The sequence below is a fragment of the Panthera pardus genome, unplaced genomic scaffold (assembly GCF_024362965.1).
Source record: "Panthera pardus isolate Hobbes unplaced genomic scaffold, ASM2436296v1 HiC_scaffold_13, whole genome shotgun sequence".
NCBI classification, from domain to species: Eukaryota; Metazoa; Chordata; class Mammalia; order Carnivora; family Felidae; genus Panthera; species Panthera pardus.
Window position 1 is genome coordinate 124,119,203 of NW_026526688.1, and position 19,582 is coordinate 124,138,784.

General features: G+C 36.3%; 1 non-coding gene across 1 annotated transcript; it reads left to right on the forward strand.

The window, feature by feature from the left end:
• The first annotated feature begins 5,074 nt into the window (after window positions 1-5,074).
• LOC128776794 (U6 spliceosomal RNA) lies at window positions 5,075-5,179 on the forward strand. Its single transcript, XR_008421963.1, has one exon. It is a non-coding gene; the product is annotated as a U6 spliceosomal RNA (small nuclear RNA).
• Window positions 5,180-19,582: the final 14,403 nt, after the last annotated feature.

A 19,582-nucleotide genomic window follows, 5' to 3' on the forward strand; every position in this document is an offset into this window, starting at 1 on the left:
TTATGCCTACTATTTAGAATGCATTTCCATAGGTCAAGTGAGAAATGTTAAAGGCCCAACTAATATCACTGATGCTAGTAATGGAGAAGACACTATGAACTGAAGAATCATTTAGTAACTTAGTTCACTGATTTGATGTAGGGGTGAAAAGAGAAAAACTCGTTTCTGGCAAGGGCAACTGACTATTGCAATGACAGTATCAGTACCTGAACTTTGGAATGAAAGAGGAGGAACAGGCCTTGAGAAAAGATGCTAAGTTCTCTTTTGAGTATGTTGAAGTTGATGTGCCTATGGAAGAGTCAAATAAAGACGTACAGCTGAGTAATTGAGTCAAGAATTGTATGTGTAGGGCTGGAGCTCAGAGAGTAGCTCAAGACTGAAAACATAAATCTGTAATTGGTAATTGGTAATCTGTAATTGGTAATCACTTGCATACAAGTGATTGTTCAAAGTACGAACACACAAGAGATTTCACTCCACAGTAGCTTAGGTCAACACCTAAGCACCAAGCAGAGGAGACTGAGTTCACATGAAAGACTATTAAGTGGGGCACGTGGGTAGCTCAGTTGGTTATGCATCCGACTCTTGATTTCAGCTCAGGTCATGGTCTCACCTTTGGTGAGAATGAGCCCTGTGTTGGGCTCTGTGATGGGTGTGAAGCATGCTTAAGATTCTTTCTTTCTTTCTTCCTCTGCCCCTTCCCTACAAATGCTCTAGAAAGGAAGGAAGGAAGGAAGGAAGGAAGGAAGGAAGGAAGGAAGGAAGGAAAGAAGGAAGGAAGGGAAAGAAAGAAAGAAAGAAAGAAAGAAAGAAAGAAAGAAAGAAAGAAAGAAAGAAGAAATCCTATAAAGAGACAGTTCTAGAAGTAGGAGAGAGTCATGGAAGCGAAAAGAAGAGAGAATTCAAGAAGGGATGAGTGGCAAATGTAAATTCAGTAGAGGGGTCTATTTTAAAACAGGCAGGTGATTGAACACCTAAATTTAAGTTAAAGGATGGGTAGAGAAGCAAGTCTGATTCCAGTAAGCTAAGAAATACAGAATTGAATAAGTATATAGAGTGAAGAAAGAATCTCCTTCAAAAACATTTTTCCTGGAATAGCAAAAGAGGATCAGGATGGTGACTCAAGTTTATATCTTAAGGATCAGAGAGGGACATTTAAGCATGAGAAGATTCAAATGTGTTTAATGATTAAGGAAAAGAGTAAGTAGATATGGATATTTAGGATATAGCAGAGAAGGGGTATTATTAATAGAACAAATTCCTGAATTTGATAGTGTGGGAAATGATCAAAAGAGGGAAGGGCTGACATTGAACAAAGGGAGGGAAAACTCTTGTTTCTAAAACTGGAAGCAAGGGAATGAGAAAGGGGCGTAGTTAGATAAAGTTACTGGTGTGAAAGCAGGGAGATGAGATAGCTGGCAGTCTCACTTGTGTATGAAAGGTTGAAGGCAAAAGTCATGTTTGAGATTAAACGGAATGAAAACAGGTACTATGGCTGATGGAGAATGGTGAAGGTTCAGAATTGTTCTGAAAGTAAAAGGGCAAGAAGAAGCTGGTTAAAAAAAATAATGAATTACTATTGGGAATCTAGCCACCCCTTGTGGCTCCAAATGTACAGAACTGAATGATTTTCTTTAGTAATTCTCAACACTGAGATGGTACATTTTTCCTCAGTGGCTACAGCAGGCCTATCTTCAGATAAAGTCTTCAGATAAACGATTTCAGGTTATCCTCACACCAAACTTGTAAGGCAGCTATTTTCAATCTCCATTTTACAGATGATATGACTGAGTTTTGAGTAATCTGTTTAAAATTTGACAAGGTTGTCCAACCCAGGTTCATATGAACACCAAAATCTATGTTCTTTGTACCACAGCCAGGTATGGAAATGGGAACAAATAAATGGAGGAACCGGAGGCTTATGTGTACTGGAGAAATGACAGTGGGGATGGAGTGAAGAAACTTGTACATAAAGCCAAAACACAAGAAAGTCTTTGACTTGTTTTACATGATAGGTGAGAGAGAAAAACAGACAATGCTTCTATTTTTTTCAGGAGCTTGAAGGAATGGTAGTAACTTGATAGCAGTCAGAGGCATGGCAATGGAATTTGGCTTTAGGGAAAATGGATAATTTGATTCAGGATGTTGTGTTTGAGGCTATAAATGGGACATGTGGCTAGAAATATCCGGGTAGCATTTTAGATTTTGGAACAGGAGTTTGAAAGAGATAGGGTTGGAAATAAGGATTTGTATCTCATTTTGCCTGAGAGAATGAATGCAAAGGAGAAGGAGAAAGGCTTGAATAAAGTATACATTTAAAGTTGAATGGCATACACACAAATTTATGACATACAGGAAAGGGACAGCCAGACTGGTAGGAGGAGAATTATGAGAAGGCTGTGCCATATGAACCAAAAGAAGTCTGGTGTTCATGAATTGCTCCTCAGAACCTAAGAACAGAAAATGGAAATGGTAATTTAGGTATCTCTATATTACACTATATGTATGTTTTCAAATTTTTTAACATTTATTCACTGTTGAGAGACAGAGACAGAGTGTGAGCAGGGGAGGGGCAGAGAGAGAGGGAGACACAGAATCCAAAGCAGGCTTCAGGCTCTGAGCTGTCAGCACAGAGCCCAACACAGGGCTCAAACCCATGAACTGCGAGGTCATGACCTGAGCCAAAGTCAGATGCTTAACTGACTGAGCCACCAAAGCGCCCCCATACTACACTGTATGATTATTGACGTCAGAAAGGACAACTTCTAAAAAAAGAGGTAGAAGAGAATCTACTTTATTCTCTTAACTAAAGTTTTGATGGGTACTGAATGGCAATAATTTGTAGTTGGGTTCCCTAACAAGTGCTGGGAGCACAACTACTTTGTGTTATTGATGAAGAACAGAGCCATACATTTTATTGTTATGGGGCCTGGGAGCAGATCAGCATTTCTAAGGCAGGAGGAGGGACCTTAGAAGGATCTGGGGGGGGGGGGGGTAGCTATGCCATTTCTACTCAGAAATATCCACTGGGAAAAGTTGGTCCCAAATTTCCTCATCAGGCAGTTTGAAGTCTGCTTTAACTCAGAGATTAAAAAGGCCTCTTGATTCTGGCCACAGCAATTTCAGCCTGGAAAAAAAGAAAGTATATCGTGCATAATTTAAAAACTCAGAGCAATTACAAAACCCAGCATGGCCTCTATACACCATTTAACCTTGAGCATGGTAATTTCCAGGCATGGCCTGCAGGATAAATTGGTTGCAAATCATATATAGAAGTAAATAAATGAGTCAAAATGTGTTTAAAATTAGGCTACAAGTCAAACAAGTGTTGCTTTGTATCTAACAAAAGCAATGAGGTTGTTTTTAGTGAAGTTGATTAGCACTTCTTTTTGGGCAGTGATTAAGTAGTAGACCAACCTGGAATTTTAGAATTATAAAAGTGAAATGTATTTTTAACCAATACATTTTGTTTTGCTATTTTCAAAATATAATCATTAAAAAATGGAATTCAATATGCTAAGACATTTTGTTTCTCTAGCATGGCAATAGAGTTAACATTGAAGACCAGCTGTGGTAAAGAAAGGTTTCCGTCCATCATTGTATACATATTTTTTATTTTTTACTTTTTTCTTTCTTTTCTTTTCTTTTCTTTTCTTTCTTTTTCTTTCTTTCTTTCTTTCTTTCCTTCTTTCTTTCTTTCTTTCTTTCTTTCTTTCTTTCTTTCTTTCTTTCTTTTCTTTCTACCTTAGAGAGAGAGAGCATGAGCTGGGGAGAGGGGCAGAGGGAAAAAGAGAGAAAAAGAAAATCTTAATCAAGTTCCATGCTCAGCGCAGAGCTCAATGCGGGGTTCAATCCCACGACTCTGGGATCATGACCTGAGCTGAAATCAAGAGTTGGATGCTCAACTGACTGAGCCACTTAGTGCCCCTACAGTTTTCTTAAACTAATGGTTAGACCTTAAACTTTGCCAAAGCAGAAAATACTTTGTTTTTGATTATTTTATCCCTGACCCTCAGTGCCATACTTGGTACATAGTAGCTATTAATATCTGAAATAGCTGCTGTTATTACACTAAACATTGTTTTCTGGTATGACAAAACAGGTAAAAATCTTTAAGAGATATTATAGTTTTTGTGTAAATGTTATACATTTAAAAATACAATATATATTTGTGTTAATATAGTATCCACTTTTAATGAGTAATGCCTGATTTCTTCTTTAATTAAAAAAGAGGCTATCACATTTTAATCAATGGTCTATGATAGTAGGTAGAGGCATGATATTACCAACATGACATTTTTACAAGGCACATTTTCTTGCTTTTCCAAATGAGATATCTCTAACTATAAGGGTATGAGCAAAATAAATAACCCAATTATGATGTAACATAGAAACTAAAAAAAAAATACAGAAAAGTTTATTGCAATATATTTCAAAGCTTACTTAATATGATGAAACATAAGCAGCTCCCCAAATTTTGGGGACTGATGCTTCTACATTTGCAGGTCATTAAGGTAATTAAAATGTAGTAAACGCCACTGTTTTCTCATGTTACCATGATGCTTTTGTAAAGCTGATTAAGTGCTGAGTATTAGACTAAATGTCTTAGCAGGCTTAAAGGACAAAATTAGAACTTGAATTTAAGTTTGAGTTAATCCACGTTGCCATTTGCTTAGGTTTTGGTAATAGTCCACCTAAAATAGCATGACTAATGGAGATTTTTATCTCTGAATGATATTCCTGCCAGCACCAACTGTTGAATGTTAAATATGAGATTTGGCAGGTGCAGAGATTTTTAGTCACCTTCAAAAAGCAGTATGCAGACACCCAAGCCAAACAGCTTATACACGAACAAAATCAACATCTAAACCATCTGCCAATAGAACAAACACGTCAGTCATCTTTCCATTTGATTGGCAGTATTCCTTGAAATGGATGATTTTAAACATTATTTCTTATCCTAAAAACACACACGTGCACACACACAATTTCATTTACCTGGCAGTTAGGCTGGATTCTAGACAAAACTATGAGTATAAAAATGTCTCTATCTACTTCCCATTCCTCTTGTATCATGCTCACTTTGGCAGCACATATAGTAAAATTGGGATGCTACAGAGAAGATTAGCAATGCCACTATGCAAGGATGACACCCATTGCTCTTGTATTACCTGCTCCTCCATTACCACTTTAAACTCCACGAGCCCATCCTAGTACCCATTATTAACCGGTTAACTCTTGCATGCTGCTGTAGCAGTGACCAGGACAAGTTAATTCTTGCACTGATTTATCTCCTGTTATCCAACATATGCTTCTTAGGACTCTGCTTATAGGTGATGATATGTAGTAATTAAACCATGTAAACAAATTCCTGATGGCTAACTACCCAGCAATGTAAAATTCCTAGTTTAGAAATTATTTGCCTTTATAAAATATGACTTTTCCCTCTCTAAAGGCCTTTATAGAGTAAGCATAATTTTTCTAAATGCTTGTTTCTCTTTAGTCTGCTTGGAAAATGTTTGGGAAATTGTTAGCCTTGAAAATTACAGGTTTTAAGCCGCATCTCTTTGGCTAACCCCGTTTGGAAAACTACTGAAAAATAACTCTGCTATGATCTGGCATTGGTAGCAGGTGAGAGTCTCAGAGACTTAGCAGACTGAAATTTCAAGATCTAATTCCTCACTCAACAGACTGAAATTCTTATTCATTCAGTGAGATGCTAGACTGAATTTAACAATAGCAACAACAAAAAATCAGATGCTGGTCTGAATGTTTAAATTAGGGGCTACTTGAATCAGAGAAAAAACAAAATGGATGTTGACTTGTATCATTTTATATTTTATATTCCACTTTCATGTAAGCTGATACAATTTATTTCTACTTTTAAAAGGAGGGAAATCAGATATGCAGAGTTCTGTAATATTTATCCTGTCTTTCTTTCAGGATAGAGTATCCAATTATATCTTTTACATAATGCAAAATCTTCACCACCACAGAGAACACATTTTAAATTTATGGCTCAGAGGGATTTCAATCATCTTTGGCATTCAGCACTCAAGGCATTTCAGATATTTATTCAGAGCAGTATAACGGAAAGTACACAACAGATTGTAATTTAAATGCTGTACTTTTTGCAACATATATTTGCAGTAAAAGCTTGGAGAATATGTAAAAAAATAAGAATGTATTATGAGCACTGCACATTTTGTCTACACACTTTCATATGGGAATTCTTGCATGCTTCTATTTAACAGACGTTTTCTCTGCACAGCTTTGTGCTAAGCGTGTAGAAGGACAAACATCTGATGTTCTGTTCATATAGCCATGTGCACTGTTTCCTGTCCACTTAGGGTATGTGTACCTCCATGTGGAAATGGTCCAGCTGAATTTGGAAATCAGGATTTCTTGTGAGGTTTGTGTCACTTTATTAGAATGGTGAAGATAGAGATCAAATTGTAATTGATTTAGGTGAGACGGGATTGAGGAGATGGGGAAAGCAAGGGTGGACAATTTATTTTACACAATTTGGTGACTAAGAGAAGGAGGGAGACAGTCTCAACTTGAAAAATTTGAGAGATCAGAAAAAGTTCATTTTTAAAAACAAATATGGAAGGAGGAAAACTGAGTATATTTCTATGGTGAAAGGTAAGAGAGAGGTGGAGTTAGAATATCTGGAAAAGAGAGAAAATTGATAAAGCAATTCAGAAGGGGCAAAGTGTCCAAGTGAAAGTGAGATCTTTGGGAGTTGGAAGCATGGGTGCTCTCAAGGACAGACAAGAACTAGAGAAGTAGATGGCTAGGCACTTTTCCCATTGATGGATTCTATTTTATTTATGAAGTAATAAGAGATATGCTGATGGAGAGACAAAAAAGAAATCCTTTAGGGAATTTGAGGAGAGAGAATACCAGAACTGAAATACCAGGCACTTTGAACACAGAAAGCACCTGCTTAAGGATAAATACTCTAGTCACTAAGAAATATCTGAGAATGGTGGCTATTTTTAATACTGCTCTCATTGGTACTTTTATGAGTCCCACAAATATTTATTGAGCTCAATATCTGTTCCTGGAACTATATTAAGCCCGGGTAGGTTTTATAGGACAAGGAAAAGAGATGGCTCTTCAGCTTTCACTTCTGTTCTGTCAGGTAGCAATAGGCCAAGGAAAATTGTTTATTCACCCCATTCTTTTCTAGTACTGAGCAATATTTCATTGTCACAGTGTTCCATTTGCTATTTGTGTGACTGCTTCTAGGTTTCCTTATACTTTCCTGGGCATGTTGTCTGTATTTTGGGAATGGAGAAAGGATCCATAATGATAGCATTTGGTTCTTTCTCCTATGCTTTAAAGAGTGTCAGGCTGCTCATTTGTTAGTGCTGCCTGCTGTGAATAGCTCGGTCCCAATTTAGCATCATCAGTAATGATTATATTAAGATGATTGTCTCTGTGCAAGAATAGTAACCAGGGTACTAACCACAAAGTTCATTCCGCAAACTCATGAAAATAATATTCATTTATTTTTAACTTATCGGGTAATTTTCAAACTGCTTTTCCAGGAATATTTCCCAAAACTTTTCCTATATTTATAATTTTTCAACCTTCATATTTGTTTTACTTCAAGAATTTGGAAAATTTTAAGAAATTAAACTGCAATAATTTAAACTTTGCAATTATGCTGATTTATTTGTTTGTTTATGGCACAAGAATACTAAATAATAATGGGAACAGAGTTAGCAACTTAAAAATAAAAGTATTTACCAAAATAAAAATAGTTATCTGACAGAAAGTTTTAAAAACAAATCATTTTTTTCTATTTAATTCACTCCACATTTACTAAAACTTGTAGTGGAAATTAGTGGTTTCCTTCTGTGCAAAGCATCCATTCCTTTCCTTTGCCACTAGGAAGCAGTTATTTAGTTTCTACCTCTGGCAGCAGGAAAGAAACACTAGATGGCTTTAGCCATTTAGCATAACTCACACTTCCCCACCTCAGTGACTGTCCAGTGCACTTGAAATGAGTTGGTCCAACCAGAATGAAATGCAGGGCTTTTATTCACTGGGTGACTTTTTTACCTGATGGTATGGTGCCTGGATGTGACACTTGACACTTTGTAGCCTGGTGGAGCACGGAAGTGTGGGAAGACGACAGGCAGAGCTGCCCCATAGAACAGAGTTCAACCCTCCACTGCAGTAAGCCAAGCCTGCCTTATCTCTGGTCATTTGAAGTATATGAGCCAATAAAAAAACCCTTTACATTTTGCATGACATATTCCTAATTATTACAAAACCCAGGTATGAAAAGGAGCATGGTAGCCTGGCTGGATAGAGTACTCTTGGCTGCAGATTTTTCCCACTGAGCACTTTGAACACATCATGCCGCTCCTTTCTGGTTTGCCAAGTTTCTGTTGAGAAATATCCAGCTAGCCTTATGGGTTTTTCCTTGTAAGTGAAGGACTTCTTTTGTCTTGCTGCTTTTATGATTTTTTATTTATCACTATATTTTGCAAATGTAATTGCAATATGTCTTGGTGTTGGCCTACTTCTGTTGATTTTGATGAAAGTTCTCTCCCTCCTGGATCTAGATGTCTGTTTCCTTCTGCAGATAAGGGAAATATTCTGCAATTATTTTGAAAAATATATTTTCTGCTCCTTTTTCTCTCTCTTCTTCTTCTGGGACTCCTATAATATGAATGTTATTACATCTGATGGAGTCACTGAGTTCCCTAAGTCTATTCTCATGTGGCATAATTCATCTTTCCCTCCTTTGTTCAGCTTCATTATTTTCCATTAATTTGTCTTCCAGGTCACTAGTTTGTATGTATGCTTCTTTCAGCCTATTATTCTTTGCATCAAGCCTGTTTCCAATCTTGTTTATTGTGTTGTCCATCTATGATTCTTTTTTAACTCTTTTATCTCTGTGGTAAGGATCTCACTGATATCTTCATTCTTTTCTGAAGCCCAGTGAGTATCCTTATGATTGTTGCTTTAAATTCTCCATCAGGCATGTTACTTACATCTATTTTGCTTACATCTATGGCTGTGGCCTTATCTTTTTCTTGCATATGAAATTAATTCCTTCAGGAATGCCTGGGTGGCTCAGTTTGTTAAGTGTCCGACTTTGGCTCAGGTCATGATCTCATGGTTTGTGGGTTCAGACCCTGCATCGGGCTCTGTGCTGACAGCTCAGAACCTAGAGTCTGCTTCAAATTCTGTGTCTCTGTCTCTCTCTGCCCCTTCTCAGCTCGTGCTCTGTCTCTCTCTCTCAAAAATAAATAAACATTAATAAAATAAAAGAAGAAAAAAAGAATAAATTTCCTCCCTCTTGGCATTTGTCTAAGTCTCTGCCTCCTTCTCTGTGTTAGAAAAGCCAGTTATGTCTCCTGCTTCTGAAAGCAATGACCTTATGAAAAAGAGTCATGTAGTGCCCAGAGCCTGGTACTTCAGGGAGTGTCTCAGAACAGAAGGAGAGATAAAGAATTTCCCAGAAAATAAAACCTAAGGAAGTTTGTGACCACTAACCCAGCCCTGCAAGAAATATTAAAGGGGACTCTTAGAGTACAAAGGAGAGACAAACATGATGAAGACAAGAAAGGATCAGAGAAAATCTCCAGAAGCAATGACAAAACAAGTAATAAAATGGCAATATATACATATCTATTAATAATTACTTCAAATGTAAATATAAATTCCAATCAAAAGGCATATGGTTGCGGGGTGCCTGGGTGGCTCAGTCAGTTGGGCATCTGGCTTCGGCTCAGGTCATGATCGCGCGGTTCGTGAGTTCAAGCCCCATGTCAGGCTCTGTGGTGACAGCTCAGAGCCTGCAGCCTGCTTCAGATTCTGGGTCTCCTCCTCTCTCTCTGCCCTTCCCCCCTTCCCTTGCTCATGCTCTGTCTCTCTCTATCCCTCAAGAATAAATAAACTTAAAAAAAAAAAGGCATATGGTCAGGGCATCAGGGGGGCTCAGTTGGTTAAGCATCTGACTCTTGATTTCAAATCAGGTCATGATCCCAAGGTCATGAGATTGAGCCTCATGTGGGGCACCATGCTGATTCTGGAGCCCGCTTAAGATTCTCTGTCTACCTCTGCCCCTCTCCCCTGCTTGCACTCTCTCTCTCTCTCTAAAACAAAAACTTGTTTTAAAAAGACAGGGTGTCAAATGGTTAAAACCAAAAGATCCATATATCTACTGCCTCCAAGAGACTTATTTTAGACCTAAAGACACCTACAGATTGAAAGTGAGGGGTGGAGAAACACTTATCATGCAAATAGCTGTTAAAAGAAAGCCAGAGTAGCAATATTTATATTGGACAAACTAGACTTTAAAACAAAGACTTTAAAAAGAGACAAAGAAGGACATTCTATATTCATAAAGATAGAACAATTGTAAATATTTATGCACCCAACATGAAAGCACCTAAATATCTAACACAATTAATAACAAACATAAAGGAACTAATTGATAATAACACAAGTAACAGCAGGGGACTTTAACACCCCACTGACATCAAAAAACAGGTCATCTAAACAGAATATCAACAAGGACGCAATGGCTTTGAATGACACACTAGACCAGATGGATTTAACAAACATACTTAAACATTCTATCCCAAGACAGCAGAATACATATTTTTTTCAAGTGCACATGGAACATTCTCCAGAATAGACCATATATTAGGTTAGCAAATACAAAAAGATTGAAATCATACCATGTACTTTTTAAAAATGTTTATTTATTTATTTAAGAGGGAGAGAGAGAGACAGAGTGTGAGTGGGGGAGGGGCAGAGAGAGAGAGAGAGACAGACAGAGACAGAGACAGAGACAGAATCCGAAGCATGCTTTAGGCTCAGAGCTGTCAGCACAGAACCCAACGCGGGCCTCAAACTCACAGATGGAGAGATCATGACCCATGAGTCATAAGCCAAAGTCAGACGCTTAACTGACTGAGCCACCCAGGCACCCCATACCATGTACATTTTCTGATCACAATGCTGTGAAACCAGAAGCCAAGCACAAGAAAAATTTTGGAAAGATCACAAATACATGGAAGTTAAACAATATGCTACTAAATATTAAATGGGTCAAGCAGAAATTAAAGAAGAAATTAAAAAATACATGGAAACAAATGAAAATGAAAATGCAATGTACAAAATCTTTGGGATGCAGCAAAAGCTGTTCTGAGATGGAAGTATACAGCAATGCAGGCCTACTCAAGGAGCAATAAAAATCTCAAATAAACAACCTAACCTTCCACCTAAAGGAGCTAGAACAAGAACAAGAAACAAATGTAAAGCCAGCAGAAGGAAGAAAATAATAAAGATTAGAGAAGAAATAAATGATACAGAAACTTAAAAAATCAATAGAACAGATCAATGAAACCAGGAGCTGGATCTTTGAAAAAAAATATTAAAATTGAGAAATGTTTAGCCAGACTCACCAAAAAGAAAAGAGAAAGGACTAAAATAAATAAAATCACAAATGAGAGAGGAGAAATAACAACCAACACCACAAAAATACAAACGATTATAAGAGAATATTATGAATTACATGCCAATAAATTAAACAACCTGGAAGATATGGACAAATTCGTACAAAAATATAAGCTACTAAAACAGAAGCAGGAGGAAATAGAAATTTGACCAGACTAATAACCAGAAAAGAAATTGAGTCAGTAATCATAAAACTCACAAAAAACAAAATTCCAGGACCATATGGCTTCACAGGCGAATTCTACCAAACATTTAAAGAAGAGTTAATACCTATTCTACATGTATGTGTACACACACACACACACACACACACACACACACACACATCTCACTTCTTTATCCATTTGTTCATCTGTCCATGGACACTGGAGCTGTTTCCATAATTTGGCTATTGTAGATAATGCTGTTAAAAACATAGGGGTGCATGTATCCCTTTGAATTAGTATCTTGTACTCTTTCTCTAAATACCTAGTAGTACAAATGCTTGATCATAGGGTAGTACTATTTATAAGTTTTTGAGGAACTCCATACCATTTTCCAGAGTGGTGGCACGAGTTTGATTTCTACCAACAGTGCACAAGTATTCCTTTCTCCACATCCTCACCAACACCTCATGTTTCTTGTGTTGTTGATTTTAGTCATTCTGACAGGTGTGAAGTGATATATTATTGTAGTTTTGATTTGTTTCCCTGATAATGAGTGATGTTGAGCATCTTTTCATGTTTCCGTTGTCTTCTTTGGAAAAATGTCTATTCATATCCTCTGCTGATTTTTTAATTGGATTACTTGTTTTTGGGTGTTAAGTTTTATAAGTTCTTTATATGTTTTGGATACTAATGCTTTATCGGACATGTCATTTGCCAATATTTTATATATACACAAGGTATACATACAAATACACACACACATATATAAGATGCACATGTAGATATAAATATAAACATTTCCACAATGGAATATTACTCAGCCACAAAAAAGTGAAATTTTGCCAGTTGCAAAGAAATGGATGGAGCCAGAGAGTATTATGCTAAGTAAAATAAGTCAGATAAAGACAAATATCATATGATTTAACCCATATGTGAAATTTAAGAAACAAAACAAATGAGCAAAAGGAAAAAATGAGAGAGGCAAACCAAGAATCAGACTCTTAACTATAGAGAACAAACTGATAGTTAACAGAGGGGAAGTGAGTAGGGGATGGATTAAATAAATGATGGGGATTAAGAAGTGGACTCGTGATGAGTACCAGACGTTGTATGCAAGTGCTGAATCAGTACACCTAAAACTAATATTGCTCTATATGTTAACTAACTGGAATTTAAATAAAAACTTTAAAAAAAGAAACGAAAAGCAGTGTAATAGAAACCACTTGAAGCTAAACACACCAATGAGTAATCCCAGCTCAATGAGATACTGATCCTTAAACATGTTTGAATCTCAGTTTTCTTGCATAAAATGGGGATAATTGTGCTATATTGCAGTTACAAAAATTAAAATAACCTTTGTGGAATAACTGCTACACAGCAGTAAATTTACTGTCACAATGTACAATTAAAAATGCAACATCAAATAAGAGAATTTTGGACACAATTGCCTCAGTGAAATACTTTTTAGGTGATTTTTTGAAGTCTCAACTCATTTAAAGTAAGAAGCAAATCTCTGCAGATAAGCAGAAGACACTTTGGTTGTATACCCATTGGCACTGGAACTAGTTTTTATAATTTTCAAATGGTAATTTCTGTGCCCTCTGAATGAAACCTTCTTCCTGTCTTCCATCACAATTCATTTCACTAGTTTCTCTGTATAGCATGTATCTCATTGTGCTCATTATATTGTAGGTTTTTTTGCAAAAGAAATTAAGACTTCTTCAGCCTAATTTTTTTCTTGACATACTAACTTTTAACTATCCCTAGTTACCAGGTGTTGGATCTGGCCCTCTAAACTCTTAGCTAGAGCTGTCGTTCTTCTACAAAGTGAATGGAGAGTCTGTGATGACCCTATTGCCTCCCTGCAGAATCTGGAGACTCCTGGAGTCTGGAGACCTGGAGACTTCTGCAGAATCTAGGCAACTTCTCTCCCATCAGACTCTGGCTACCAGCCTGGACTAAACTTGAATTTGACATCATCCTTTGCACATTACAAAAGAAACTGGAGACCACTTTCCCAACCCTTCCGCAGGACCTATGCTCACGGCACAGATTTTCAAGGCCAAGTACTACTATTCTTCATATCTCTTTTCCCTTAGGCATTCTATTGAGAGAACTTGGTGAACTTCATGTTTGAGTTTTTTCAGATTCAGAAAAAAAGTTAAATAAATATGAATGTTTTCAGAAAGCTTCAAAATCTTAAACATATTGGAATACATTCCAATAATTTTATTTGATTGTTTTTATTTTGCTTTCAACAATTTTGGCTAACATTGACCCTTAAATATATTCCAGTGATTAGGCTAAGAACTTTATACTCTTTTTCTTATTCCAAAGAAGGTATATACCTTGAGGACCCCTGTTTTCATTTCTTCTAGAATTACATTTGGGAAGGTGAGACTCCTCCAATATAGAATTTTACTAAATTAAAAAGTGGACAATATTAATATGAAAAAGTATGGCATTTTTATATTGCTCTTTACTTTGTAGGTGGACAAAATCAGAAGAGGAATAAAAAGTAGTGACCTAAATCTAAGAGTTATAGTATCTTGACATTGTGGTCACAGAAATCTGGCCACAGATAAAAAGAAAAACTAAAGGAAAAATACCCCACAGTTTTAAATATAGCAGTCTATACATTTTTCATACTGATTATCTTCCATTTTAACTTAGGGACTTGTACTGAATTGACAAAATTAATCAGAATTTTCTTCTTCTTCGGTTGTAAATCATAAAGTATCCTTCTTTTGTCCAGTAATCAGCAAATTGTTTTAAGTACAAAATTGAAGGCTGACTCCAAATTTTCATATCATTTTTGTATCTGCACTTTCCTTGAATGACTAAAGTGTGCTATTTCTGTAGTAAGTCGGTTAGAAAGACTCTGATGATGCAATTAGAATCAGGATTTCTCTTTCTAGTTACTCTAGGAATTCAATTGAAACAGTCTTCTGTGTGAATAATTCTTTTTTCTTTTAAAGGCCTTGCATCTGGGTGATGCTTAGGAACTTAGGAAAATAGAATCCAATGAGAATTGCCTGTGTAATAATATAAGCTTCATAATGTTCTGAGCTGAGAAAACCAAGAAAATTCCATTTCCTGACCTATGGACTCATGGGATGTTCTGAAGATTAATGTGTCTCTTTCAGGGCACTAAGGTACATTTAGAGCACTAAAGAAGTCATTTACTAAATGGTGCCCTTGGGACTTGAAAGAGTTAATGTACCTCTCACAAGGTGAGCAATGTGCTCTCAAATGTATGCAAGGATCAGTACCAAGCTTATAAAGAATTGTGAGAATGTTGGTTAAAAGCAGCTGGTAGTCCATAACTCTATTATTTATTACTATAACCTTTAGTCAATATATTTGTTGGTATTCAGTGAGTACCTTAGGAACAACAGGCAGATGGGAATCTTCTTAGTTTTAAAACTGAAAATATGAGGTGCTATAAACATTGGCCCAGAAAAAATATTGTAAATATATAGATATTATCCAAATGGCTTGGATTTCAAAGGTGAGACAAATTATGGAAAACTAGACCTTCATTCAAAAGTGATTTTTTTTCTCAAATTAAAATCAGAATGGTATTGAATCTTTTGCCAATTTTCTTCTGGGGAAAAAATGTATTACTTAAAGGTAATTCTGAGACATTTCACAATATGTAATGTTAAGTGATAGTAAAGACATAAAGCTGAATGTGGAATATAATCACATTTTTATTAAATATGTAACACATACGAGCCTAAAGAAATATGGCAAAATATTCAAATCTTTTACTCTCGGTGATGGGATTACAAGTTATAGCTTTATTTTAATTTTTTCTGTTTTCCCTAACTGTAATGCACATGCCTTATAAAGAATTTTCTTGAGACTATTAAATGTTAAGAAAATGTGAAAACAGGTTAGTGGCAACATTAACATGTTAAATAGTGTTGCTATTTTGCTTTCTTTTCACCCTGAAGAAAGAATTTGAGCATTACTCTATGCGTGGTCCTTGCCAAAAGGGAATGCTATGCTCTTCTTAGTGACTCTTATAATGAAATTAATTACTTTTCATGGCCTGATCCATGTTTCTCAGTTAGGAAATTGGACATTAATAAGAGAGGAAACTATGTACCTTGATTGATGATGGACCTCAGGATTCTTCCCCCAGTTTTCTTCCCAACCTTCTTACTCTTACTGGATGATCAAATCTATATTCATGTTTTCAAATGCCAATTTACATGCTAAAAACTCTCAAATATCTATCTTTAGAACAGAGCTCTCTAGTTTTTCTTGTTCTAGTATACAGACATCTGTATATATGGATATACTTATGACTCAATACAAGATGAAAACAATTTCAACTAAACTCAGAAGCTTCTCTAAATCCTCTTCTCTTTTTGTTTCCTTAGAGAGTGACATTGCTCTCCTACAATTTCCCAAAGCAGAAATAATGAAGCCATGCTTGACTCATTCCATAAATGTTACTGGATCACTCATTCTAAAAATATTACTTCCCATGTATTTCTTGTACTTTTTATTTCTTTTGAACTCACTCTTACAACACTGATCAAGGTTCTCAACCTATCCTACATGAGGTCATGCAATAACCTCTGAAATCATCTCCCATCATTTGGTCTATTTCCATATCTGTCATCCACATTAAAGTTGGAGTCACATGCAGTCATATTTAAGCCCATATTTATTTCTGATTCCAAAGCCTGAGATCTTTACATTATAATTTTTGTTCCCTATGATAAGGAATTTGGGGGAAGCTTTAAGCTTCTGTTTAGAAAAAGATAAAAATCACTATCTTCTTGTTAAAGATGGTGGGTTGAATTCAGGCATTAGCTTTCATTCCTTCCCCAAAACCCACAAAAATAATATAATAGATATTTATCTTTTGGACATAAACTTAAAAGTCCAAAAAAAATTCAAATATATATATATATATATATCTGGAAGTTGGAAAATAATAGCTGATTAAATAGAACCGAGAATATAGAATCCCATGGCAGCAAAATTTGAGAAGCAAAAATACACACAGAATCCCCCAAATGATTAGGATAATCAGCACCAGGTACTTCTGGAAGTAAGGGTAAAGATGGAACCATAATCTAGAGAATTTTGGTAAAGTCTACTTGGGAAAGAGTTAAATGATCTTTTCATTCGTTCTGTACGCACCCCCCCCCCCCTCCCCGCCCATGCAGGAATTGTCCCTCAGGAAATGCTAGATGTTTGTATTAGTTTTCCCAACAACAAAGGATGTATTTCTTGGTGTGGGTCCTCAATGAAAAGCAATATATTTGACTCTTAAAGAAACAATAAATTTAGAAATGCAAAAATAAATTATTTCCCCTTACCATGCACAATATTCAAAAACAGTAGAAATAACTAACCATAATATAACGTGACAAATTCTATTATATACTTAGTAATTAAACACAATCAATCTGTATGTTAGGGACCACAGGAAGAGGATTTTTGAGTTCAGTCTTAAAGGGTATCTCTCTTTGTAGAATTTTTATGAAATGTCACTAAGCAACCAATATTTAAATTTTAACTAGACTTTTGTAAATAATATTTGCACCCATAATAAAGATCCTGGCTGGTAGATAGCAGAAACAAATAAATCAGCCACCAAAAACACTTGTGCCTTTGGTATAAAGCACATAGAAAACTCTGGAGAAGGGATATTGTAATGATTTTCTGATGCAGACATTCACTAACTTCATTCAATTCCAATGATCACAATTTAGCCCAAACAATGAAGTCGTTCTAGCCAAAGAAGATGTAAGGAGTTCCAGAAAGTGTTCTAATGGTTCAGTACAACTTCATTGCTGACAATTGGAAACAATACACATATACAATGTCTTGCCACATCTAATTCCTCAGTGTATCTGGAATTATCTTACTTATTATTAATCATTTCTATTTTATGTCACTATGGAAGATTTTTTAATGACATTTTTATGACTTCCTCCCAGATAGACTGTAAGCTCTTCAACAGGAAAGCCAGGAATCATTTATTCTTGTGCCTTCTGCACCCACCAAAATGATTAAACATATGGTACTCTATAAATGGTGAATGACTAATTTGACACTAATTCCAATACAAATTTTATTTCATTCTTCCTTGTGACCAGAAGTCTTTCTTGTCAATCAGATGAGCAGCTAAATGCCTTTATTGAGGAGTGCTGTGCTAGGGTTCCTGTTCTAAATATCCCAGGTCCCCAGGGTCTCAGACACTTGTCCTGCTCTCCTTTCTTCTCTGGGAAACTAGAAGAGAGATTTGGAATTTTAGCCTTCAAAACTGCTATTAAACTTTTACAACAACACTTAATATACTACTGCATCCTTCCATTTATTTCTTGTGTATACATGAGGATGTAATTGAGGCACTGGCATTAGTTGAATCCCCATCATGTGCTAGTCACTCTTAGGAACTGTATTTGTTTGCTAGGTCTGCAGTGACAAAATACTACAAAGAAGGAGGATTAAACAACAGAAATATATTGTCTCATGGTTTTGGAGGCTAGAAGTCTAAGATCAAGGTGTTGCAGGATTGGTTCCTTCTGATAGCTAAGAGGGAAGGATCTCTCCTAGCTTGTCATGGTTTGCCAGCAATCTTTGGTATTCCTTGGCTTATAGATGTATTACCCCAATCTCTGTTTTCATTTTCTTATGACATTCTCCCTGTGCCTTCACACTGTCTTTGTGCTTTTCTCTGTGTCCAAATTTCCCTTTTTTAAAAAGTGTTTTTATATTTATTTTTGAGAGAGAGAAAGAAACAGAGTGAGAGTGGGGGAGGGGCAGAGAGAGAGGGAGACACAGAATCTGAAGCAGGGTCTAGGCTCTGAGCTGTCAGTATAGAGCTTGAGGTGGGGCTTGAACTCAGGAGCCATGAGATCATGATTTGAGCTGAAGTCAGATGCTTAACCAACTGAGCCACCCAGGCGTCCCCCAATTTTCCTTTTATAAGATCAGTTACACCAAGATTAGGGCCCAACCTAATAACCTCATGTTTTCTTGATGACCTCTGTAAAGATCATATATCTCCAAATAAGGTCACATTCTATAGTGTAGGAAATAAAATAGCTATGTCTTGGTTAAGGAGATTATAAGGAACACATTACACTGCTTTCTGGCTCTGCTGAAAATAGTGGACCAGTATCTAGTTAATATGTATATAGGGATGGGTCCTGCCTGTGCTCAGGAATGTCTTAGACCATATTATCTATGGAATATCTTATCTTGTTCTCCACCCTGCTTAAGGCATCTGCTCTTTTGTAGTTTTGGGAATGCTTTGGTTATCTTTTTATTTCTTTCTTTTTTTTTTTTTTTTTTTTTTTGCACTTTTCTGTGAGTTCTTACTGGCACATAACCACTGACATATTCTGCAATGCTTCTCCTGTAATGTATGCCTAGTAAATACTGGAGCTTGAGAGCAGCTTGGGAGACTTCTTTTAGCCTCTCTCTCACACCTGTTGACTTTTGGAGTCCTGAGTAATCCTTTATGCTACTCTTGGCTTTGCTGGACAAAACTGAAAGCCAAACTTACAATTGGTGACCCCAATGTGATAAGCTGAAACCACAATTGGTGACCCCAATATAATAAGCTGAACTGACACTGTAGGACTTCAACATATGAATTTTGAGGTGACACAATTCAACCCATAACAAAGTGCATTGTCTGAAGAAGATTACACTGAAAGTCTCTGGTGTGGGGGCATCACAGGTACAGTTGAGACTGGGATTTTCATTCTGAAATTTTGGAATAATTTAAGTGCTATCTTATATGTCCATGACTCCTTACACATTCATCTTCACCAGATTCCAGAAATTTTATGGTTACAGATAGGATTAGGCCTTCTCATCATGAATTTGCGAGAAAATATACTAACACCACGGGTTCTCTTAAGTAAATGGCCCAAAGAATCACCCTACTCTGAAGCCACCCAGTTTAC